The following is a 27,970-nucleotide window of genomic DNA, read 5'->3' as shown; positions in this document are numbered from 1 at the left end:
AAACCTAACTAACCCAAGGACATCACACACATCCATGCCTGAAGCAGGATTCGAACCTGCGACCGGAGCGGTTCCAGACTGCAGCGCCTAGAATCGCACGTCCACTACGGCCGGCCAGTGGAGCCTCCATGGAAAACTTTCAGGTTGGCATCCACGGTTCCAGCGGAGACACCATGACGGCCAAGGTGTATCGTACGCAGGATACATACAACGTACACTCCTTCATGACGCTTTTGTTTACCGACGGAAGTGGCACTTTTCAGGAAGATAATGAGCCATGCCACGACGCTCTGAGAGCGATGAAGTGGTTCGAGAAAGACAGTGGCGAGTTCTAATTCATGTGCTGCTCCCCAGCTCGCTATATCTGTACCCGATAGAACGCAGTTGGGAAGTGATTGAACAATATGGAATCAGGGCATTAAGTGATGTGTGTGGGTAGATGTGGTACCAAGTACATCCACTGACGTACCAAGGTCCCATTGCTGCCATGCCGTGCCACGACGCGTCGCCGCTGCTATTAATGCCAAAAATGCACATATTGGCTATTAGGTCGGGGGTCATAATGTTCTAGCTGGTGTATATATACACTACTGGCCATTAAAATTGATACACCACGAAGATGACGTGCTACAGATGCGAAATTTAACCGACAGCAGGAAGATGCTGTGATATTCAAATGATTAGGTTTTCAGAGCATTCTGACAACGTTGGCGCCGGTGGCGACACCTACAACGTGCTGACATGAGGAAAGTCTCCAACCGATTTCTTATACACAAACATCTGCTGACTGGCGTTGCCTCGTGAAACGTTGTTGTGATGCCTCGTGTAAGGAGGAGAAATGCGTACCATCACGTTTCCGACTTTGATAAAGGTCTGATTGTAGCATATCGTGATTGCGGTTTATCGTATCGCGACATTGCTGCTCGCGTTGGTCGAGATCCAATGACTGTTAGCAGAATATGGACTTGATGGGTTCAGGAGGGCAATACGGAACGCCGTGCTGGATCCCAACGGCCTCGTATCACTAGCAGTCGAGATGACAGGCATCTTATTCGCATGGCTGTAAGGCATCGTGCAGCCACGTCTCCATCCCGGAGTCAACAGATGGGGACGTTTTCAAGACAACCACCATCTGCACGAACATTTCGACGACGTTTGCAGCAGCATGGACTATCAGCTCGGGCACCGTGGCTGCGGTTACCCTTGACGCTGCATCACAGACAGGAGCGCCTGCGATGGTGAACTCAACGACGAACCTGGGTGTACAAATGGCAAAACGTCATTTCTTCGGACGAATCCAGGTTCTGTTTACAGCATCATGATGGTCGCATCAGTGTTTGGCGACATATAGGAATCGTGTATTCGTCATTGCCATACTGGCGTATCACCCGGCGTGATGGTATGGGGAGCCATTGGTTACACGTCTCGGACACCTCATGTTCGCATTGACGGCAATCTGAACGGTGGACGTTACATTTCAGATGTGTTATGTATGACCCGTGGCTCTACCCTTCATTCGATGCCTGCGGAACCATACGTTTCAGCAGAAAAGTGCACGACCGCATGTTGCAGGTCCTGTACGGGCCTTTCTGGATACAGAGAATGTTCGACTGCTGCCCTGGCCAGCACATTCTCCAGATCGCTCACCAATTGAAAACGTCTGGTCAATGGTGCCCGAGCAACCGGCTCGTCACAATACGCCAGTCACTACTCTCGATGAACAAAGGTATCGTGTTGAAGCTGCATGGGCAGCTGTACCTGAACACGCCGTCGAAGTTCTGTTTGACTCAATGCCCAGGCGTATCAAGGCCGTTATTACGGCCAGAGGTGGTTGTTGTGGGTACTGATTTCTCAGGATGCATGCGTCCAAATTGCGTGAAAATGTAATCACGTGCCAGTTCTAGTACAATATAGTTGTCCAATGAATACCCGTTTATTATCTGCATTTCTTCTTGGTGTCGCTATTTTAATGGCCAGTAGTGTACATTAATATACATGTGATGTCCGTTCTTCCGGACATAATATGGTTAAGGCGAAGACAGCGAACGATCCCTTCAGTGCAGATGCACACTAAGCTCCAGCTCCTACGGGAGTCGGTGAGGTCTCGCGAGTAATGTGTGGTATACGCTGAGAGTGTGTGTCTGACTGGAGGTGAGAGGGGTGCGGTTCTCGTGACCGCTGTGTCCAGATGGCGTAGTGCTCAGCAAATCTGCCTAGTAAGCAGGAGACCTGGGTTCGAATCCCCACTCGTATAAATCAATATTCACTCACAGCGATTCTCTTTAATTCCTTTGTGTCTTCATATACATTAATATTGGCTGAATTGCGTCAGTGGAATAATTATCTAGCAAACCGACCAAGACGAGTAATTTACTGCTGCAACGCACCAATCGCATAAATATCTATTTTCTTTCAACCTCGAAGAAAAAATGGTGGTTTTTCTCAGATAAGCTTGCTTTTCTATTTTTCGTAAGGGAGCCAGGATTAAGAGAAGACTGACGAAAATTCAAATCATGCGTGCATAGCGTATTTCGATTATTACGGTCGTTGCAGCAGGAATTATTACTGTCGCAAGTCTTCGAGATTGACCGTTAGTGGTATTTCAGGGTGCTACGGCATTTTCCGATGGGCCACAGAATAGAAAGGAGGAAGCTTATTTTCCTGGCATACGATGCAAAACTTATGATATCCTTTGGTGAATCCGCATTTTGATAATATCCGATCTCATAATGCCCAAACTCTGCGTGGGTCTCATCGCTATCGAGACGCGGGAAGACGTAATGGATCCCTTTTAAGGACGACGGGCTCATAACCACCGATGGCTGGAGAGTGGATGTGTCCTCAACAGTGGCCGAGAAGTTTCTTGCAGCGGTTAAGAGGCCACTCTCGCGAGTGCTTCGTCCACAACACATCTCTCGGCCGCTAGCAAGCCGGGGGACTCGTGTGTAAACACGCAAGACGTATCGCCGCCACGGTGTCTGCCACCGAGCGGTGACCGACGATGCTGTTGTCTGGAAAGGAAGATCCGCACAAGGACGCGAAAATAAACAAATGTACATGAAGGTATGCAGGCGGGCGAAGAGGGCTGAAGCGGTGAGGAATAAAGAATGAGACAAAGTGAGGAAGCGAGGACAGTATGCACGGGAGGTGAGACACGTCACGAGTGAGAGTGACATAAATCCGGGCGGCAACTGGCGCTGAAAATGTTTGACATATTTTTCTGCTCTGTCTCTCTCTCTTTCCTGCGCGTCCGGCGAGCTCGAGGCGCGAAGAGACGCGCCATATTTCACGAATTTTATGTAGCATAACGAAAATCTCCTACATAAAGCTACTACCTACAATTTGTCAGCTCGGGCCGCCTGACCTGATGAATAATACCCCACACCTCCCCTTCCCCCTACCACCACTTATATTTCACATTTTATCCGCCGGGCCAGCCGGTTTAAAAACTCAGATCTGTCGCCTCCCCCCCCCCCCCCTTGCTCTGTTTCCCGCTCCCTCCCCCCTCCCACCCCGTTCGCACCCTCTGACACCTCTTTCTTTTTTTTTTTAATCTATATGTTTATATAAAAAGTGTCACTTTTCCCCTCGTCCCTCGTGTCGATCCACGGGCTCGCATTATCCCTCCTGTCGACTACTGAATCGATTGAAGCTCGCACCGGCTCTGTGTCGCGAACCCTTTGTTACCGTTTCTCAACAACGGCCGCTGGCTGTAACTTATACAGTCCCCAAATTTATATTTCTGGAATGGACGTCGCAAAAGCTGTTCATATAACTCAACCGTCAGTTCTGTATTTAGATGGCGCTGGAATTATTATGTTGATAAAAATGTATTATGTTTGACGCATTTGATTGTCGTGTCGCATAAAGAAAAATGAAATACGAGCAGTTTCAAGTACTGCGAAATATTTTAACTGATGGAAGCTGCGAATGCCCCTTCCGTGAGGATAAATTTTACGGCGGAAATACATTATCAGTTGGTCGTGGTTGATTGAGGACCTCTCTACACACAAACTGAGCATGAGTCGAGTGGCTAATAACAATAACAAGAAATATAGAATAATATTAACCAGTAAGTTCGACTCAGCGACTCATCTAAACTATTTGTAAACTGCAATATGGCAATAAAAAAAGGGCTGTGAAAAATATTTACACATCCACAATCAGCAGACTCCGACAGGCCCCAGTAAAATACATAGTTACTATCATTATGTTCGTTTTTACAATGTATTTACATTTTCTGGTAAGCAGAGATCATACATCAAATTTAATAGTCGTTATCCACTTGTGCCTCTCTCTCTCTAAATTTTCGTCAACATTCCCTATCACCATTAATGTTTATATACCTTGTATTTATGTATAGCGCGGGATTAGCCGAGCGGTCTCAGGCGCTGCAGTCATGGACTGCGCGGCTGGTCCCGGCGGAGGTTCGAGTCCTCCCTTGCGCAAGGATGTGTGTGTTTGTCCTTAGGATACTTCAGGTTAAGAAGTGTGTAAGCTTAGGGACTGCTGACCTTAGCCTGATTGGCGACTCCATGGAGTGTCCTGCGCACCACGACCCGATAATGGATATACTTAGAAGGAGAGACAGCATTGGTCGTATTTTTTTGTTTTATTAAGCGCAAAATCGATTTTCGGTCACTTAGTGACCATCCTCAGTGCTCTAAGATACAATTTAAATTGGTAGGCATTGGTGTCAACAAGCGATCACGGGGTTTATGTGATCGCTCTAAGCTTGTTGACACCAGTGCCTACCAATTTAAATTGTATCTTAGAGCACTGAGGATGGTCACTAAGTGAATGAAAATCGATTTTGCGCTAAATAAAACAAAAAAAAAAATACGACCAGTGCTGTCTCTCCTTCTAAGTATAACCTAAGGACATCACACACATCAATGCCCGATGCAGGATTCGAACATGCGACCGTAGCGGTCTCGTGGTTCCAGACTGTAGCGCCTAGAACCGCTCGGCCACAATGGCCGGCCATTTCACACACATTTGAACTTTTTATCTACCCATATGGCTTGCGCTCTCCCTTTTCTCTTCCTTCCCAGTGGTTCTCATTCCATAATAAAGTGTGGCAATCCTTCACACGTCGCAGCTTTGCAAAAGTTTTCAGAATAGATTTTGCGATGTTAAGATTAAGAAAAGGCTGATAGTTTCAGTAATCTTCATGGCATATTTGTCGCTTCTTGCTGCACTTGCATGTCAAACACATTAAAGTTTCAACACGTGCGCTAACATTACGCAACACTTTAACACATGTAGGAACAACAAAACACGTCTTTCTCAAACGTACCTGATAAGCGACTACTTTCTAAGAATTTTTAGCATATTGCAGCCCTGTCAGCAGCTGTGATAGACTAATATTTTGAAGAATCGGCCTCCGTTGCACAAATTTTCTAGTCTTTACAGGTTTCGGCTAAATTAATCTAGCCTTCTTTAGAAGCATAAAACGTACTTGCCGCTGCCAATGCACCGCGTCGTGAAGAGATGCCGGGGCTGGACTTCTGTTAAGTAATTTTCATTCGACGTGGTACGACGGTACTATATGTTTTAATTTTAATGTTGACTGTGTCTTACTCAGGCATATTATAGTAATTCTATCCTTCTGAAGAAGGATAGATTAATTTAGCCGAAACCTGGTAAAAACCAGAATATTTGTGCAACTGAGGCGAATTCTTCACAATATTCCACGCCAAACATCACCCACCTCTCCAAAGTTAATACAATTTTTTCGTACTCATTTCTTTATGCACGACACTGATAAACGAAAAATATGTAATTTTTCAACGTTTATTTTTGTGAACTGAAACTAGAATGAACTGACGGCTGTACTTCAGAACTCGCTGTACGTGTGTTATTAACCTGAACACTGCAAGTAGTATCATCAGGAAAACACTACTTGGTAAAATGAGTCGCCCGAACTTAAACTGTATTGCGGTATTTTTTAAGGACTTCGTCAAAGTGACAAGTTATCCTCTGAAACTGTGCGTTGTGCGGTACAGTGAACAGTGCTACGGTACGTGAAGTCACAACAAGTGATTTGTAATTCCAACATAGAAAGCTAACAAAATAAAAAATGCTACATAAATTTACCACACTTATACTGAAAGAATAAATAACCAAAACGTTTCTTCTAAAATAGCCTGTGATCTAACGTATGGAATCTGATTGACAAAATTCTATATACTCGGTATTACATACGGGAATGTAACACTTCACTGTGAAAAAATAAAACAGTCGGCATATGAAATCTGAACTGAATTTCACCTGACCGTGAATGATCTAACTGTAACCTGACTGTAATGTAAAACTGGCCCATAAATTCTTCTTCACGAAATGGAAACCACTGTGAAAATCCGATGAAGCTTTGCACATATGTGTTGGGCAGTGTATCTAGTATGCCCATCGTTCGCGGTACGTTGCTCTTCTCGGTTCTGAGCGAACAGTGAGGACGTAGAGATGCCCAGAAAATAGCGCCTCTCGCCAAGTATGAAGGCCTGGTGAGAGATTTCCCCTGACGGCATGCAGCCCACATAACTTGACTGTCACGTGTTTCGTTCTTCACGACAATTCTCGGCCGCGCACTGCAGGGGCAGTGGAGATGCTCATGCAGCGTTTACGACGAGATGCGTTCAGTCGCTCATGACAATGCCCGTAATTGACTCGTCCTGAGTGTTGTCTCTGCTCACATTAACTGATGGCTATGGAGACAACATTTTGGCACAGACAATGAGCTGTAGACCAGCATAGAGAAGCGACGGAAAGCACAGGCGGCTGCCTTCTGGAAAGTTGGTACAACGCCACGACAAGCGTCTAATTCGGAGTGGCGACTATGTAGAGAAGTAGCTGTAAGATGAAGCTAACTAATGCAAATAAAACAGTTCTGATTTTCACAGTAGTTTCCATTACGTGGCGGATTGGAACTTACTTTCTGAATAGCCATCGTATGACATATTTTATTAAAATATGTTCACATCACTTTCTTTAAATACCAGAAATAAACTAGAAACCTTACAAATGTCATAATGCCTTGAGCTGCCGGTAAAATGCTTTATTTACACAACCAGTTTCTGTCGTGTGACCATCATCAGCTTCATGAACGTATTTATATTGAGCGAAATATGAAATCGCTATCGTCATGTCATACAACCATGTATTGTACATTTTTATTGTATCTTTATATAAATTAAATCGTCAATCTATTAAAACTGTGCTTCATAGAGTACTTAGTTTTTATAGACTGACGGTGTAATTTACTGTACGATGTGATAACAACGTATATTTCATGTTAGTATCACCTAACGATACTGATTTTATATTTCACATCACAAGATGCTGTAACTATTTTTGATGAAACTACACTACTGGCCATTAAAATTGCTGCACCACGTAGATGACGTGCTACAGACGGGAAATTCAACCAACAGGAAGAAGATGCTGTGATATGCAAATCAGTAGCTCTTCAGAGCATTCACACAAGGTTGGCGCCGGTGGCGACACCTACAACGTGCTGACATGAGGAAAGATTCCAACCGATTTCTCATACACAAATACCAATTGACCAGCGTTGCCTGGTGAAACGTTGTTGTGATATCTCGTGTAAGGAGGAGAAATGCGTACCATCACGTTTCCGACTTTGATGGAGGTCGGATTGTAGCCTATCGCGATTGCGGTTTATCGTATCGCGACATTGCTGCTCGCGTTGATAGGGATCCAATGACTCTTAGCAGAATATGGAATGGGTGGGTTCAGGAGGCTAATACGGAACGCCGTCCTGGATCCCAACGACCTCGTATCACTAGCAGTCAAGATGACAGGCATCTTATCCGCATGTCTGTAACGGATCGTGCAGACAGGTTTCGATCCCTGAGTTAACAGATGGGGACGTTTGCAAGACAACAACCATCTGCACGAATAGTTCGACGACGTGTACAGCAGCATGGACTATCAGCTCGGCGACCGTGGCTGCGGTTACCCTTAACGGTGCATCACAGACAGGACCGCCTGCGATGGTGTACTCAACGACGAACCTGGGTGCACGGATGGCAAAACGTCATTTTTTCGGATGAATCCAGGTTCTGTTTATAACATCATGATGGTCGCATCCGTGTTGGGCGACATCGCAGTGACCGCACATTGGAAACGTGTATTCGTCATCGCCATACTGGCGTACCACCCGGTGTGATGGTATGGGGTGCCAATGGTTACACGTCTCGGTCACCTCTTGTTCGCATTGACGGCACTTTGAACAGAGGACGTTACATTTCAGATGTGTTACACCTGTGGCTCTACCCCTCATTCGATCCCTGCGAAACCCTCCATTTCAGCAGGATAATGCACGACCGCAATAGCAGGTCCTGTACGGGCCTTTCTGGATATAGAAAATGTTGGACTGCTGCCCTGGACAGCACATTCTCCAGATCTCTCATGAATTGAAAACGTCTGGCCAATGGTGGCCGAGCAACTGGCTCGTCCCAATACGTCAGTCACTACTCTTGATGAACTGTGGTATCGTGTTGAAGCTGGACGGGCAGCTGTACCTGTACACGCCATCCAAGCTCTGTTTGACTCAATGCCCAGGCGTATCAAGGCCGTTATTACGGCCAGAGGTGGTTGTTCTGGGTACTGACTTCTCAGGATCTATGCACCCAAATTGCGTGAAAATGTAATCACATGTCAGTTCTAGTATAAAAATTTGTCCAATGAATATCCGTTTATCATCTGCATTTCACGTTGGTGTAGCAATTTCAACGGCCAGTAGTGTAATTTGACTGGCAACTCGAGGCAGTAATATGATATTTTTGAAGTATATAATTGTTGTGGGGCATCACCTAATGGAAACACTCATAAATGTGCCAGTACAAGTTTAATATTAAAAAAGTTGATAACTTGTACTTTTATCTCCAGTTCTTCGTGATGATCACATTCTACGTAAATACACTTTAGCGTTTCTATTTGCTACAGTCCAAGCAACTTTATCATAGTGGTTGTTGTGGATATCGTCGATTACAAAATTACGCTTTAATGATGCATTTTTTCTGAACTTAATTTCGAAGCTTTACAAATTGTTTTAGTCTTACAAAATTCAGATATAACGTTAATACAAGTATTTGCGTGAATTAAGCTTGTTTCGGAATTACGACCTGAAAGGTAATTCACTAATTTAGTACTTGAATAACCCCAGCTATTGAATTATGACATAATTAAAAATGCAAATTTTTACCTCAGCGAAAAGTATAATCGTTTTCAAAAAGATCTTGGTATTTTGAAGTGACAATTTTTCAGATAATGTATCAGTTTGTATTTCTTAATACTTCTGTTGACTTTAATGCTTCTCACACAAGACGTGGTCATTCACGGACTGAATCAAGTATTACACTCTATTAAATTGCTTTTGAGGTTATTATGTTTATATACGTAAACAGACCAAAACTGATGTAATTACTATTGCCTACGTCATTCTTTCCTTTATCAGTACACAAGAAAATAAACTGTACATTATAAAATTGTATAAGCTTAAGTATCAAAGATAGTAGTACAATGTGTATTTCTTCATGGATTTTGCTTGCTGACATATGAGCATGCAGACCAGTTTTGTAGACCTGATACGTGGAAAGACAGTATTGTAGTGTCCGGTACATAGCCTAAACCGTTACACAGTGTTCATTAATTAATATGGTGTCCTCTACAAAATAGTAGACAAGAATTTTTTGTAGGCAGCAATTATAAGGTAGGAGGAAAACAGTGTCACAAAACACGTTGTTGGTGAAGAAATCCTCTGTGACAGTCTCGTAGTGTAGTATGGCTACAGGCGGTTCTATGCTGCCAATAGCTATTGTTCATGCCTGAGTGTAAGGATACCCGTTAGTTGTGGGCAGGGTACTGTGGTTACTCGGCTCTTGCGGTGCCTCCTGGACTAACAGAGGCGACCTCGTGGGTGTAACACACCGATGTCGTCATCAGAAAGTGGAATTTGGTCATAAAATCAGCCGCTCCGTAGCGAGCACTCGATCCCGATCCACTGATGTACCTTCACGAAGTTCATCTCTGACGGAAGCACGTCCACAACGAAATTTTGCGAACCAATTGCAAACAATCTCTTCTAAATCTGACTACCAAATGTTGAACGAATCGGTTCTAAGTATTGTTATTGAGTTCCACCTTTACGGAGATCATAAAAGGAAAACATCGAACAAAAACTTTTACATCGAAATTGCTATGTTTTCACAAGAAAATTTCTGTGATTGGTTACAATTACTGCTCGCGCAATTTCTGAGCGGCCATTTTTTAAGAATAGGAATGATAAATTTTAAAACAATAGTAAATTCGCATGTCAGCAGCACTATTCAGTTGTCGCTTGGTAGTACTTAGAAGGCGTGTCCGAGTCGTCCATGCGTGCCACTGAACTACTGAGAGAGTAACGGGGGAGCAGGGAGGGGGCAAGAAGTAGTTTCTCGCCATGCTACACTACTTCTCCTAGTAAGAATTATTTATGTAGTGGAGATGAGGCTAAAGATTCCCTCCTCGCTATATTAAGACTGTCGGCACACAAAGATACCCTAATTCTGTGAATAAGCGTCGTTTAAAGAGGTGCGATTTATAACGAAGCCAATTCATTTGGCGATTTTTTGTGGGACGCCACCGTTGAACATTTGTGAGAAATGTTATTGTCCCCCATGCGTAAGAATACCAGGTCTAACAAGGCGCTGACGCTGTGGAACCAGGGAAGCGTCTGTTACACGTCGCGCGCTGAAATATTTCTTGTTCCCCGCGGCGAGAGATTTTGACAATAGCCCATTAGGACAAGCAGCTGTTAACAAAGCTCTCTGGTGAGAGGAAAGTTAGAACTCCCCCCCCCCCCCCCCCCCCCCCATGCATTCCCCCGCCCAGAACTCCTCCCAGACATCTTCCTGGGTACTTGGGTCGTGACGCGGAGCTAATGAGGAGACAACGCATCTCCTGAATATTTGGGCCTACCAACCGATGGGACTAACAGAACTAGTCCGGAAGGACGTCAGTTGGAATGTAGGAAAAGCAGATGGTAGGCTGAGATTGTTTCGGAGCGTGTTAAGGAAATGTAATTCATCCGCGCTAGGCCTGTCATGTACAATACTTGTTGGAACGGTAATTGAGTATTGCTCATTAGGGACCCTTATCGAGTTGGATTAACAGAAGAGGTAGAGAAGATCCGACGACGAGTGGCACGTATCGTTATGCGATCGTTTAGTCGGTGCGAGAGATGGTCGGCAAACCGCAGTGGCAGATACTACAAGAGAGATATTGTGCACCAACGGGAGATTAGCCATTGAAATTGCCTGAACGTATGTCCCAAGAATAGTCGGATAACACATTACTTCATCCCACACACGTCTGGCGACATAACCACGACGAGGAAATCACAAAAGTTCGATCTAAGACAGAGATTTACCGACAATCACTCTTCTTAAGCGACGTTAGCGAATGAAAAGGAAGGGGGTGTCATGTAGCTGTACCAGAGGTACCCTCCGCCACACACCGTAGGGTCGCTTGCTAAGCAAAGATGAGGATTTAGCTGTAGATGTACATCTCTTTAACCATGATACCAGTTAAAATAGGCATATATTGTTTAATTTGCTACCTCGTATTTTACATAATGTACAGAATTAGGCTGTGACGTAGCCTTGAAAGTAGCTTCTGCTCCAATTTCCTGTGATTATTAACGGCAAAGGAAATACATGGAAGCGGTGGCTTTTTAAGGGCATATCTGACGTGCAGCAATAAGTATGACCAGTAATGTCCCCCCACTCCCCCAGTGGTTCTTAAGAAATCGAACTCCTATGTATAATACATCATCATGTCTCCTTACTTACATGTTTTACAATGATACCATTTTGCAGGTACACTGAGCGGGATATGTGAATACTTTCTGTACGGTGCGTTGCGAGTAGAGAGCCTAATAAAGAAGTAATAAATTAAACTGCTTACACCAATAAGCTGGAATACTGTGTTGGTAAAATGGAAAAGGAGTAGATATGGAAGCATTTTAATGGCGGAATATTACGGCAGGGAACGCTATTGTTTGTAACTAATTAACTTTGGTAACCGACTGAAAAGAAGAGTCAATGTTCCGTGCAACTTGCTTCCTCTGTATTCCCGACTCTGTGTTGTTGTTGTTCAGTTTTTCGGTCCAGAGACTGGTTTGATGCAGCTCTCCGTGCTACTCTATCCTGTGCAAGCTTCTTGACCTCCGAGTAACTACTGCAAGCTATATCCTTCTGAATCTGCGTAGTGTATTCATCTCTTCGTCTCCCTTTACGATTTTTATACGCCACGCGTCAAATCAATTTCAAAACTGGTGATTCCTTGATGCCTCAGAACGTGCCCTACCAACCAATCACTCCTTTTAGGCAGGTTTTGCCACTAATTTCTCTTCTCTTCTCTTCTCTTCTCTTCTCTTCTCTTCTCTTCTCTTCTCTTCTCTTCTCTTCTCTTCTCTTCTCTTCTCTTCTCTTCTCTTCTCTTCTCTTCTCTTCTCTTCTCTTCTCTTCTCTTCTCTTCTCTTCTCTTCTCTTCTCTTCAGTTCTGTTCAGTACCTCCCCATTAGTTAGCTGCATGTCCTCCTTGTTTCAGCCGTTCGCAGTACCAGCATGTCAAGGACGTTTTTATTGATGCTACATGGCCATAACAATCAGAATGTTGCCTCCGAAACTACTGAAAAGGCTGCTACCTGTCTTCAGGAACAACACCGTTTTTCTCAACAGATACCCCTCCGTTATGGTTGCATCTATGGCTATCTGTATCGCTGAGGCACGCAAGCCTCTCCACCAACGGCAAGGTCCATAGTTCATGGTGTTCCGTGTTACTACAGAAAGCATGCCCCTGTCCGCATCTACGCCACGCATGCAGAGCATGTGAGTGACATGGATGTACTCCGCCACATCAAGGTAGAACAGAGAGGTTCTAACTGCCCACACACTTGGTTTCTTGCATACATTCATCTGTACAGAAGCAGTTTCCGTAGGTAGTGGACCCCTGTTTTTTTTATACAAGGCAGTAATAAACTGCCTAAAGAGTGGGCTAGGGCTCGCAAAGCTGGTAAATGAAAAGGTCAGATCCAGAGAGGGATGTCAACGGCTTTTATTTAACTAACGAGCTAGGATTCAAAGCGGTAAGCTCCTAACATAACGAGAAAATAATGTGACCCGTACAGTGTCTCACGTTGCTCAATTCCTGTAATTAGCAATGACAGCCTGTCTTCATAAAACACTTTACATAAATTACAGTCGAATATGAAAATAAACTTCCTATTTATACTCTCTCCTCTCCATTGATCGCAGAGATGCGATTCAAATGGTTCAAATAGCTATAAGCACTATGGGACTTAACATATGAGGCCATCATTAGTCCCCTAGACTTAGAACTACTTAAACCTAACTAACCTAAGGACAAAAACGCATCCATGCCCGAGGCAGGATTCGAACCTGCGACCGTAGCAGTAGCGTGGTTCCGGACTGAAGTGCCGAGAACCGCTCGGCCATAGCGGCCGGCAGACGCGATTCATTGAGGTGCCTACATACATGGCGCGCAACTAAGATGTTGAAGGGCGGTCACTCGACACGACTCTCTAATTCCGTCCCCTACAGTCAGAAAGAAACTCTTCACTCGGGGCGCATTACTGGCACGCCGAAGGTGCAATAAGTGCTCCGTCTGCGTTACATAATATTAAAGTTTTTAAATAACATAGATAATGAAATGAAATCTGGATATGGTGTGAATGGCATCTTAATACTGAGAGATCATGGATACCACAGTCAGTGAAAGGAGAATCGTTAATATAAGAAACATTAATAAATACAGTTCTTCAATGGTTTCATTGACTTAATTCGCATTTCGACACTGAATTGTATGTAAAGCAGTAAATGGATAATTTTAACACGGGTGTGTTACCGATTGGCTATGACCAAGCTATCAGAAACGGAACAAATTAATCTGGACGCGTTGCGGAAAGCTGAAAAGAAATCCAAGAAAAAAAGCAAGCCATAAGATAGTTTAACTATGAATGTAGTTTTCCCGATACAAGCAAAGTCCATTTATAGAGATTTGGCAAATCCTGGGTTGCTGAAAAGATGTCTGATAGTAAAAAATTCTCAAAATGCAGGTGAGTCCTTCAGCAAAGTCATTTTACCAGGACGGACAAGTGTGAAGTAAATTATTCTGTCATCAAATGAGGGTGCAACAATCAGGAAGAAATTAGTAGTGAGGGATCGCTGGTATTCAGTGGCACTTGTTGAAAATCAAATACCAAGAGCAGACATACGAACTAAAAATATAGCCCATGAGGTAGGTCTCTGGATAAAGGAAGAATAGAATAGTGACTACAGTGTTGGTGAGTCTTTCGACGCATCTATGTCTTGGCCATTGTTTTAGTTTCTGCTTCTGAAACCTATATATTTTTGTGACAAATGACATTTCTTCAGGCAAATTATTTGAGCAAGTCATTTCAATTTTTTGCCTTATATGCATAATACTATTATCGAATAACAAATACTTTTCATGCAGTTGCACTGTAAGATGCCAAAACTTAAAAGGTCTGTAAAAAAATATATTTATTTCGGAAGTTGGCATCTCATTTTTTAGAATGTAGCTCTTCACAAAAGTAGACTAGTAAGAAAATATAAGCTTTGTTGTGCACAATAGGTACAAGTTTCATCGCTCTTCCTTAAGTTGTTCTACCTTAAGTACTGGGTGATCAAAAAGTCAGTATAAATTTGAAAACTGAATAAATCACGGAATAATGTAGATAGAGAGGTACAAATTGACACACATGCTTGGAATGACATGGGGTTTTATCAGAACATATATATATATATATCTATGTGTCCAACAGATGGCGCTTCATCTGATCAGAATAGCAATAATCAGCATAACAAAGTAAGAAAAAGCAAAGATGATGTTCTTTACAGGAAATGTCCACCATCATTCCTCAACAACAGCTGTAGTCGAGGAATAATGTTGTTAACAGCACTCTAAAGCATGTCCGGAGTTATGGTGAGGCATTGGCATCCCTAGACATGTCGGTCGATCACGATAAACTTGCGACTTCAGGTAGCCCCAAAGCCAGTAATCACACGGACTAAGGTGTGGGGACCTCTGAGCACACGGTCATCACCAAACGACGCGCGCAAGAGATCTTTCAGGCGTCTAGCAACATGAATGGGGTGGAGCGCCATCCTGCATAAACATCGTGCGTTCCAGCAGGTGTTTATCAGCCAGGCTAGGGATGATGAGATTCTGTAACATATCGGCGTACCTCTCACCCGTCACGGTAGCAGTTACTGACGTTTTGCTGTCTAGCGCCATGTGTCGGACATTTTATGAACTTTTTTCGTTCTGATAATAGCCCATATCATTCCAAGCATGTGTGTAATTTTTACCTCTCTATCTACATTATTCCGTGGTTTATTAAGTTTTCAAATTTATACTGACTTTTTTATCACGTGGTAGTTCTACCTTCAGTAGTTGGCGGATGGCATCGAAAAAGTACAAAGAAGGGCAGCGAAATAGTGGAGATAGTGTCACAGACATGATACGTGAATTGGAATAGCAGTCATTAAAACAAAAGCGTTTTTTGTTGCGACGGTATCTTCTCATGAAATTTCAATCACCAGTTTTCTACTCCGATTGCGAAAACATTCTGTTGGCACCCACCTACATAGGGAGAAATTATCATCACGATGAAACAAGAGAAGTCATGGCTCGCAGACAAAAATTTAAGTGCTCGTTTTTCCTGCGTGCCGTTCGAGAGTGGAACGGTAGAGAGACAGCTTGAAGGTGCTTCATTGGACCCACTGTGAGGCACTTTATTGTGAATAGCAAAGTAATGACGTAGAAGGAGTTCCTTAAATTCTCAGTCACAAATGTTCCTTTTTCAGATTGTTCGCATGGGCCATTTATACCTCATTTCTGACGGATGCCACCATGAGTCATTGAGGAAGGACATGCCAAATTTCCCGCTCTGTAATTGCCCACTTCAGGCTTAAGATCTGTTTCTAAATGAACTCGTCAGCCACTCTACTTTAAACCCTAATCTATTTTCCTTCCATACACACAAACTAGTTGAACTAAGCCAGTCGTCGATGTACAGTACGCAGAAGTAGAAGCTTCATTTCTTCTAGACTCTCCGCAACATACCACCAGTTTATAATCACTAGACATTTGAAGATTGCAGGTACTGCATTACTCACAGCACAAAGCCTAGTTGCTAGACGGACCTCCTGAAACAGAATGTAGTCATGGTGGTACCAGGGGTTTTGCACACACCTGAAAATCGTTAAGTTTCTTCCACCCGGCAGCAGTGCTGCCAACCACCCCGTGTTTCCGACCTCCCCCGGTAGCCCCTCCTCTCCCCCCCCCCCCCCCCCCCGCCGCCCCGTGTTACCTCTGGCACAGTGGTGGGCTGGCTGTGCAACCCTTCCCTTCCCTCCCCAGGGCCGGCCCTGGGTCGTGATAAATCATGGCTTACCGCAGGCGTCCGCCGGTAAATCATGCGCGGGGGTTGGCAACCCTGCAGGGGTCGCTGGGGCACACGGTTGCAGGGCGGGGGGTGTTGCCAGGCCGCACCGCGCCCAAATGAAACGGATCCATCTCTGTCAGGCCGGGCTGAGCCAAGCCGCAGGTCCCAGCCGGGGCTCGAATCGGAGACTGCGCTCGGCGCTGCCCAGGTGCCAGGGGTGCTCCGAAATCGCAAAATGTCTGCAGCAGTTACAGAAATATTGCTTACATTGTCTATACAAAGCGGAATATACTTCATGGACATCTAAGTGAAACTCTGGACAGCAAGTGATTGGTACAGTCCAAAACTAATAAGTGAGCTAAATATTAAAATAAATTACCACATAACCAATCACAAAGACAAACCAAAGCCAATTAACCCATCACAGCTAATTGAAAAATTTATGGAAAGCAGCAAACGTTTGTGGCCGAGAGGTTCTAGGCGGTTCAGTCTGCAACCGCGTTGACCGCTACGGTCGCAGGTTCGAATCCTGCCTCGGGCATGGATGTGTGTGCTGTCATTAGGTTAGTTAGCTTTTAGTAATTCTAAGTCTAGGGGACTGATGACCTCAGATGTCAAGTCGCATAGTGCTTAGAGCCATTTGAACCAACCAGCAAACTTTTTGCAAGGAACATGTATCAGTATTAGCTTTCAAGCGGATAACAAAATAATGGAGAAAGTCATATACAATATCAAAAGTAAAAGCAATCAGTACAGTAGACCAGGAATATATGGATTCCACGGCAGTTTGTATTCCAAAATATACAGTGGACAAACCGGAAGAAATTTCAATATACCATTCCGTGAACGCATGGATGTTCATCACATCAATGTTCATCTTTTAATTGCCCTATGCCGCCAATGTTAAATTATGGAATTTTGTGATCCATTATCTTGGAAACTTCCTAAGACACCAACTTACAAAAAATTTTCAAATGTGTGTGAAATCTTATGGGAGTCAACTGCTAAGGTCATCAACCTTCACCGACTTACAATTTTACATAATTGTTGAATGCACCTTTGTAGATACACTGAACATGCATTATTACAAAAATTGTATTGTGGAGCGTTTATCTGTTTTTTTTTCAGACACTCAATATTTTTAGCAGAATTTTGTAAACAAATGAACATACAAACAAAACAACTCAGGATATTTTAATTATTCTAGTTCCATATATGTTGAATCTCACATTTGTATGCTGTGAAAATTTCAGGTCTCTACAATCAGTATTTTTGCAGAAAACTGTTCATTTCTTGCAAAAAATTTAGTTCAGGGATACTGAAGTTTAAAACTTTATTACAAATTCTTATAAAGACTTCATTTCTGTGTCTTTTATGCACTAGAATTGCCCTGGCCCATACTCTGTGTCTTCTTCAGTGTCACTACAGCCCAGTGCTTGCCTCCTCCTCTTCTTTCTTACTCCTTTTGTCATTTGCTGAGCAGCTAACTCTGCTTCGCGTACATCCAGTTCCTGCAGTCCTTTAGCTGTGCTCTGTCCAAATCTTACCCCTAACTTCTCCAGAACCTTAAGTCTTTCATAGTTCCCACCATTAAGAGTTATTACAGCATCAGACACTCCTAATTTTAGAGTCATAAGGCCAACAACTACACTTTTAGGCACATGGCACCACATAACATTATTGAAGGATTCATTCACATTCTGGGTCTTCCCATGTAAGCACTTCTTTACTAGCTCAGGATTTGGCAGATCTCTGTAAATAGGTTAAATTGCCTCCATTACGGATAAAGGAAGAGAATGTTTATGTGTAAATTCATGCAGGGTGCCAGAAAATTCAGCTTGCCTAAATTTACACCAAGTGTTCGGTGGAAGTGGACACAAAGCATGATATGGCTTTTCATCGGTTCATATTCGATGAAAGAAAGTGCTCCACACAGCTCCTTTCATCTTCTCTAAATTGTCACTGTTATCTCTAATGGCCTTCCCATAATATTCCTGTAATTTATCGGTCATTTTGTCCGTTAGTCTCCCAGCACATTTTAAGGTCTTGCCATCAGAGAGTTTTGTGTTAAACAGCTTGATTTTTAGGTTATGCAGACGTGTTCCCATCCTTTTGTTGACACGTCCTAAATACTCAAGTTTTTATATAGGAACATCATATGGCTTACCGTTTTATACTGAAATGAAAGCCTTGCTGTTTCCATCACCAAAGTAAGTCAAATATCTGACACGTCTCTCCTGTGAACGCTGTAAAATGCTGACTGCTACTTTTTCCTCCATTCCTCCACTTGTGTCATAATAATTTTTATACAGTGCTGCTTATGAAGTAATCTGTTCTGGTTCACTGTACAACCTCGGCAATACTTACTAAGAACTTCAAAATTCGAAACTTTTCCAGTGTCAATACTTATAGCAGATGTAAAACCATTTTTAGAACTAAACCCACGCTTTTGCCAGGATCCATCCACAGCAATGCTGATGTTTGTGTCAGCCTCAGTTTCTTCAACAGCTTCTGATTTGGCAGCAACCATTGAATTTTGAACCATAGCATTTACAGAGTTCCCAATTGCTGTTATGTATTTCGTACACCTAGAAGGTGGTTTTGGCAAATTCAACACAGTGCAGAGAACATTACCAGCCCTTGCACCTTTACCAATGCATCTAAGGACATAGAACAGTCTCACACTAGTTTCATACAATTCATTACTTGAACACTTTGATGAAGTATGAAATGCTTTTTCATTTTTGCGCTTCTCACATTTAATGATTAATAATTCACCGGCCTGTGCGGTCGAGCGGTTCTAGGCGCTTCAGTCTGGAACCGCGAGACCGCTACGGTCGCAGATTCGAATCCTGCCTCGGACATGGATGTGTGTGATGTCCTTAGGTTAGTTATGTTTAAGTAGTTCTAAGTTCTAGGGTACTGATGGCCTCTGATGTTACGTCCCATAGTGCTCAGAGCCATTTGAAGCATTTAATAATTAATTTAGACATAACACCTATTCTAGCTCCAATATCCTCATAAAATTTAACTTCACCACCACAAAGACAGCAAGAGACAGTTTCAGAAGGAACTTGAGCAAGGACTGGCAGATCAGAAATGACGTTGTCCATAGTATCATTAAATTTACCACGTCACCCGTTTATAGATATACTACCCTTTTCGATGCACTAGGGGGTGTGGTCACTTCAGAAACATTATCGTGGTTTCCTTCACAGCTATCATACTTGTTTTCAAATACTTCAGAAGAAAATGTAGGTCTCAAATATCTGTTACCGGCAAATTTGCGTTTCTTGAAGTTACTTTTACACTTAGTCATTTTATTTACATATAAAAAGCAACGGAAGTTAACTTACTACAAAAATAGACGATAATCGCACTACTTTCAACGAAAACTAGTATCAGAAACCAAGGGCTGATTTGTATTTGTAATACCAACTTGTGAGACGTAGCAGTAGGCACCAAATAAAGCAATTCACAGTCTTCTAGATTGTGTAGTTCCCAATATAAGACTGCTCAATTGTGGCAGTATATGCGTAGCCGCGAAATTTGGCAGTAACATGTCAACATTCAAAATATAATTTGAAGGTCTCACAATCGTCTAATTTTAATGTATTATATACCAAAATGTTCATGAAATTTGAAAGTACATTATGGAGCAGAAAACAGAAAACGCCAATTTCAACGAATTTCACGTAGAATGTACCCTCAATGAACTCATGGATATCCACTTTAACCTTAGATATCTTGAAGATGAACATCAAACTACAGACATTACGCACAACCTGCCAATACACCTGCACATATTTCGCTTTCCAACACAGACAAAAGACTAAACCAACCTGAAAAAAATGAAATTTATTCTCACACATGTGCAACCTTAAATGACCTTCTAAATGACCAAACAGAGTTACCAACCAAAGTGTTTCTAAAAGACTTACATAATTTATGTATGCAACGAAACACCAAGCACAGACGTCAAGAAAACATAATATTAGTAATAAATAAACGACATGTACTGGTTGGTGTTTACATATATAATGTCAAGAAAACATAATATTAGTAATAAATAAACGACATGTACTGGTGTTCACATATCTAATGTGAACATATGTAGTGCATAAACTATCCTGCATCACCTAAGTTAGTTGTTCTGCTTTTAATCATTCTAAATATCACTCCATTATGTAGTATTCATGAACTGTACGAAAAATGTGTTTTTCACATTTTTGTTGTTGTCGATGTGGTCTTCAGTCTAGAGACTGGTTTTTTGCATTTCTCCATGCTAGTCTATCCTGTGCAAGCACTATCATCTCCAAATAACTATTATAACATACTTCTTTCCGAATCCGCTTACTGCGTTCATACCTTGGCCTTCCACTAAGATTTTTACCCTCCACTCTTCCTTCAAATACTAAACTTGTTATCCCTTGATGTCTCAGATTGTGTCCTAACAACCGACCCTTCTTTTGGCCAAGTTGTGCCACAAACTTCTTCAGTACTTCCTAACCTGATCCTCCTAGCGTCATCTGATTTAATTCGACTACATTACGTTATCGTCGTTTTGGTTTTGCCGATGTTGATCTTATATCCTCCTTTCATAGCACCGTCCATTCCGTTCAACTGCTCTTCCAAGCCCTTTGCTGTCTCTAACTGAATTGAAATGTCGTCGGCTAACCTCAGCGTGTTCATTTCTTCTCTCCGGACTTAAATTCCCATTCCAATTGTTTCTTTGGTTTTCTTTACTGCTGGCTCAATGTACAAAATGGATAACACCGGGGATAGGTTAGAACTCTGTCTCACTCTCTTCTCAGCCACAACTTCCCTTTCATGCCCCTCGGCTCTTACAGGTGCCGTCTGATTTCTGTACAAGTTGTAAATAGCCTCCCATATCCTGTATTTTAGCCCTGCTACCTTCAGAATTTCAAAGGGACTATTACAGTCAACGTTGTCAAAAGGTACCTCTAAGTCTACAAATCCAATATATGTAAGTTTGCCTTTCCTTAACTTATCTTCTAAGATAATTCATAAGGGCAGTATTGCCTCGCTTGTTCCAATATTTCTACGGAATCCAAACTTCCCCAAGGTCGGCTTCATCCAATTTTTCCGTTCTCTTTTAGTGGATTCGGGGGAAATAGATGACATTAATTCTTTTACATACAGTGTACTGCAATATTTTTTAAATATTCAGTACAGTTAAGTTAACCAGTCACTACTACACAACCTGAAAGCAAACTGTAAATGGACTGCAGACATAATTTTCAGATATAAACAAGCATGTCAGTCAGAAACATGGCGGATGTTGAGCTGTTTTTGTGTAGCACACAAAGAAAAAGAGTTGTGCCACCCTTATAGATGCGGAAAATAGCGGTAACAGCTAGCAGCATAGAAAGTAAGTGTATCTAATGAGCAATATCTTGGAAACTCGCGAAGTGTAGCTGATAAACGAAAGTATTATTTTGCACAGCTGCAGCATCCAGACAGCAGCGATGCTGTATTCCTTAAACCAGTAGCGGAAAAAGCATGAAGTAAAGTGTTTATTTCAAAACTAAAAACGGCTACACAGGACAGTGGCTTCCCTCAAGAAATTTGCAGCGGCTGTAGTTACATAGACTACTGGCCATTAAAATTGTTACACCAAGAAGAAATGCAGACGATAAACGGGTATTCATTGCACACATATATTATACTAGAACTGGCATGTGATTACATTTTCACGCGATTTGGGTGCATAGATCCTGAGAAATCAGTACCCAGAACAACCACCTCTGGCCGTAATAACGGCCTTGATACGCCTGGACATTGAGTCAGAACTTGGATGGCGTGTACAGGTACAGCTACCCATGCAGCTTCAACACGATACCACAATTCATCAAGAGTAGTGACTGGCGTATTGTGACGAGCCAGTTGCTCGGCCACCATTGAAGAGACGTTTTCAATTGGTCAGAGATCTGGAGAATGTGCTGGCCAGGGCAGCAATCGAACATTTTCTGTATCCAGAAAGGCCCGTACAGGACCTGCAACATGCAGTCGTGCATTATCCTGCTGAACTGTAGGGTTTGGCAGGGATCGAATGCAGGGTAGAGCCAGGGGCCGTAACACATCTGAAATGTAACGTCCACTGTTCAAAGTCCCGTCAATGCGAACAAGAGGTGACGGATTCGTGTAACCAATGGCATCCCACACCATCACGCCGGGTGATACGCCAGTATGGCGATGACGAATACATGCTTCCAATGTGCGTTGACCGCAGTGTCACCAAACACGGATGCGACCATCATGATGCTGTGAAGAGAACCTGCACTCATCGGAAAAAATGACGTTTTGCCATTCGTGAACCCAGGTTCGTCGTTGAGTACACCATCGAAGGCGCTCCTGTCAGCAATGCAGCGTCAAGGGCAACAGCAGCCACGGTCTCCGAGCTGATAGTCCATGCTACTCCAAACGTCGTCGAACTGTTCGTGCAGACGGTTGTTGCCTTGCGTATGTCCCCATCTGTTGACTCAGCGATCGAGAGGTTGCTGTACGATCCGTTACAGCCATGCGGATAAGATGCCTGTTATCTCGACTGCTAGTGATACGAGGCCGTTAGGATCCAGCACGGCGTTCCGCATTACCGTCCTGAACCCACCGAGTCCATATTCTGCTAACAGTCATTGTATCTCGACCAACGCGAGCAGCAATGTCGTGATACGATAAACTGCAATCACGATAGGCCCCAATCCGACCATTATCAAAGTCGGTAACGTCATGGTACGCCTTTCTCCTCCTTACACGAGGCATCACAACTACGATTCACCAGACAACGCCGATCAACTGCTGTTTGTGTATGAGAAATCGGTTGGACACTTTCCTCATGTCAGCACATTGTAGGCGTCGCCATCGGCGCAAACCTTGTGTGAATGCTCTGAAAAGCTAATTAGTGTACATCACAGCATCTTCTTCCTGTCGGTTAAATTTCGCGTCTGTAGCGCTTCATGTTCGTGGTATAGCAATTTTAATGGCCAGTAGTGTATATACAAGTGACTGTAGGAGCTACATCCTTGAAAAAATAATCAGATGCAAGTAGCTGCCAAAACCTTGATATAAATTTCTGTAGAGCTGTTTTGTGTGTGTGTGTGTGTGTGTGTGTGTGTGTGTGTGTGTGTTTTGGGTAGGTGGTTGGGATGGGCGGGGGTGACGGGAGTGAAGGGAGCGGGAGAGAAAGTGTCCAAGGTCCGGCAATAAATAAACGGGGATAGTTTCTTAGAAACGGAATTTCATGTTGTACTGCCGGGTGTAGGGGCAGAGAGAGAAGATGGAGTTTCCAGTCGAATTGCTCGCACTTCCTGTGCGCAGAGAGATAATAAAAACCTGCTACTCTCAACTGTCGCGATGTATGGGGCACTTTGCGCGATTTAAGAGACCATATAGGGGGTGGATTTGGGGATGTCCGTCCGGAGGGGGTGAGGGCAGAAACAAGCAGACCAAACGCCGAGACGATGACACTTGGCATTCTCTCCCGCGGAGACACAGGACCGGCGTTTAATACACTGTGCTGCGGAAGCGATGAAGTGGCAACAGCTCCGTAGCTACTCACGCAGTTGGCGTGATTTCTGATAGATGGTACAGTGAATACTCTGCGCTGTTAGGCGCGATTCCAAATTCGTTGACACCCTCTCGCGGACTCTACTGTACCTTGTGTCTGGAAGAAGATTGCGTCCGTCACTCCAGTTTATGTAAAATAGGACACTTCCATTTTTAATTTTGGATTGGGACAGTAGTCAAATTCGTCCTTGAATTAAATTTCAGTAGTTCTAACCCTACGGTTCCGACCAAGGTTTTCAGAAGATTTCCCGTGGCAGAAGTGGAAGTTACCTCCCAGATATTCCCAGTTGGGAATTCTTTTCCCCTACTCCCTACTTGCTGCTGAGATATTTGGCTGGAAAGAACAAACTTGTGCGACGTCCATTCTGCTCTCATGAGTGTGCTATGAAAGACGTAAATATAAATAAGTTAATTATAAAGAACGTCTAATATAAACTGCAGAATGCCAGATGTTGATGTTGTGGTCTTCAATCCTGAGACTAGTTTGATGCTAGTCTATCCTGTGCAGGCTTCTTCATCTCCCATTACTTACTGCAACATACATCCTTCTGAATCTACTTAGTGTATTCATCTCTTGGTCTCCCTCTACGATTTTCACCCTCCACGCTGCCCTCCAAAGCTAAATTTGTGATCTCTTGATACCTCAGAACATGACCTACCAACCGGTCCCTTCTTCTTGGCAAGTTGTGCCACAAATTCCTCTTCTCCCCAATTCTATTCAATACCTCATCATTAGTTATGTGATCATTCTTCTGTAGGACCACATTTCAAAAGCTTCTATTCACTTCTTGTCCAAATTATTTATCGTCCACGTTTCACTTCCATACATGGCTACACTCCATACAAATACTTTCAGAAACGACTTCCTGACACTTAAATCTATACTCGATATTACATTTCTCTTCTTCAGAAACGCTTTCCTTGCCATTGCCAGTCTACATTTTATATCCTCTCATATTACATTTGTCTTCTTCAGAAACGCTTTCCTTGCCATTGCCAGTCTACATTTTATATCGTCTCTACTTTGATCATCATCAGTTATTTTGCTCCCCAAATAGCAAAACTCCTTTACTACTTTAAGTGTCTCATTACCTAATCTAATTCCCTCAGCATCACGCGACTTAATTTGAATACATTCCATTATCCTCGTTTTGCTTATGTTGATTTTCATTTTATATCCTCCTTTCAAGACGCTGTCCATTCCGTTCAACTGCTCTTGCAACTCCTTTGCTGTCTCTGACAGAATTACAATGTCATCGGCGAACCTAAAAGTTTTTATTTCTTGTCCATGGATATTAATTCCTACCCCGAATTTTTCTTTTGTTTCCTTTACTGCCTGCTCAATATACAGATTGAATAGAATCGGAGAGAGGCTACAGCCCTGTCTCACTCCCTTCCCGACCACTGCTCGACTTTCATGCCCCTCGAGTCTCACAACTGCCATCTGGTTTTTGTACAAAGTGTAAATAGCCTTTCGCTCCGTGTATTTTACCCCTGCCACCTTTAGAATTTGAAAAAGAGTATTCCAATCAACAACGTCAAAAGCTTTCCCTAAGTCTACATATGCTAGAAACGTAGGTTTGCCCTTCCTTAATCTAGCTTCTAAGATAAGTCGTAGGGTCAGTATTGCCTCACGTGTTCTAATATTTCTACGGAATCCAAACTGATCTTCCCCGAGGTCTGCTTCTACTAGTTTTTCCATTCGTCTGTAAAGAATTCGCGTTAGTATTTTGCAGCTGTGACTTATTAAACTGATAGTTCGGTAATTTTCACATCTGCTAACACCTGCTTTCTTTGGGATTCGAATTATTATTTTCTTCTTGAAGTCTGAGGGTATTTCGCCTGTCTCATACATCTTGCTCATCAGATGGTAGAGTTTTGTGAGGACTGGCTCTCTCAAGACGGTCAGTAGTTTTATTGGAATGTTGTCTACTCCAGGGGCCTTGTTTCGACTCAGGTCTTTCAGTGCCAGATACGTAAAATTATAAACCAATATCCCCAGCGTCCATCAGTAGCAGCATCTTATGACATAACACGAGTGTTGACATTATGTCGACACTGGACGAAAACAACCTTGTCTCACAGCACGTTCTCAGAAAATCCAGTCATGTGAAACACAGCTCATTTTTATATACATACATTAAAAAATCTTGCGAACAATAGCTGCAGATAAACCGGTAGATACTGACATTCTCTGTTTCCGAAAGGCATTCGGCACGGTAGCAGATCGTCGTCAGCTACTAACAAAGCTACAATAATACGGAGTACCATACTAGACTGGCTGAAATACATCTCCTGGTAAAGAAGAGTGGAGAATCCTGAAGGGAAGGGGGAAATGAAATGAAACATCAAAGGTTGAGAGGGTATGTGATGTTATGTCAGTGATTAGAAACATCGAGCCAAATTTACAACGTACAGCGCAGTATGAGCCCACTTAGCACTATGACGTAGCACCCCGTCTGGCCTTAATGTGTGCACTGCTTCTGTTGGGAGGGCTCTCCTATAGCCGTCGTATCCTTCCCCGAGTTCCACTGGCCACAGCTGTCGTCACTGGTGCTCCATATCCTAGATACTGGTTCTGGGACGGAGTTGACGTCCGCGGAGCTTCTCCCACAGGAGTTCTAGCGTGGATAAATCGGGGATGTTGGTGGTCACAAGGATACCTCGGTATCAGATAGACAGTTTCTTGAGACACGTGAAATACGCGGACGAGCATTGTGTTTTGAAAACTAGTTTCACGATTATCTCGCATAATAACTAACACGTGAGGACACACGGTAATCTCGATGTACCGTTATTCCGTCAGATTTCCTTCAATGACTACTGTGCTGGATGGTCATCAAAAAAAAATATCAAATGTATGTGCAATCTTATGGGACTTAACTGCAAAGGTCATCAGTCCCTATGCTTACACACTACTTAACGTAAATTATCCTGAGGACAAACACACACACCCATGCCCGAGGAAGGACTCGAACCTCCGCCGGGACTAGCAGCACAGTCCAAGACTACAGCGCCCCAGACCGCTCGGCTAATCCCGCGCGGCCGGATGTTCATCGTTTGAATTCGCGCACTCGTCGGCCCGACGGCGAACTTGCGTGGCGCTGGCCTGTAAGTCGCTTCTTCGTTGTCGGCGGATGCCGGGGTCAAGCAAATAGCGGCAGTTGGCTCTGGGAATTACTTAGCGTAACATCTGCTGTTTGTTAGCCGCCGATGTGGTGAACGGTAGTACCACAGCGCAGCATGGAGCGTTAAATGCATTTATTTTGGGAACACAGCATTGACCGGAGGTAGACACCGCATAAACAATAATTTTTTTGAAGGTGTGTGGATTTTTATGAACCGCGCTTGATGAGTTCAGTATTAAAATCAGTAGATGCAGTATCCGTATTTAATAAGAAGTGGGTCGGACTCTACATAGTTCTTTGAACTGTCCGTTAAAAGGAAATGTTCTAGTATGCCTGTGGTATCGATAATGCAAGAGCGGACGTTATTGGTTGAAATAAGATGAAACGTCTCCTTAGAAAAATTATGAATTACTGTGCTGGTAAACCTCTTACGTTGTTTGACTTTCAAGCAGCTGAGCAAAACTGAACGTGCTCAGACATTTCTGCCTTTACTTATTCTGATCAACACTACACTGACACACAATATTTTTAGCGCAACGAAATCTGACTTTCAATAATCCCCGCAAATGAATAGCCGTGACTAACAATAACCTATACCTTTCGTGAATCACTTACCTCACAAAAATCTTCGTTACCCGAACTACTGCAATACAGTGAGCGCCACTACTGCCAGCTAAGTAAAGGATTCTAACTACTGAAGGCACTAACAACTGATAGGCATAATTAGCAAATGTAACATTTTGATAGAGAACAAACA

This window comes from Schistocerca gregaria, chromosome 10, assembly GCF_023897955.1.
Source record: "Schistocerca gregaria isolate iqSchGreg1 chromosome 10, iqSchGreg1.2, whole genome shotgun sequence".
Classification (NCBI taxonomy): domain Eukaryota; kingdom Metazoa; phylum Arthropoda; class Insecta; order Orthoptera; family Acrididae; genus Schistocerca; species Schistocerca gregaria.
This window is presented reverse-complemented; position numbering follows the sequence as displayed.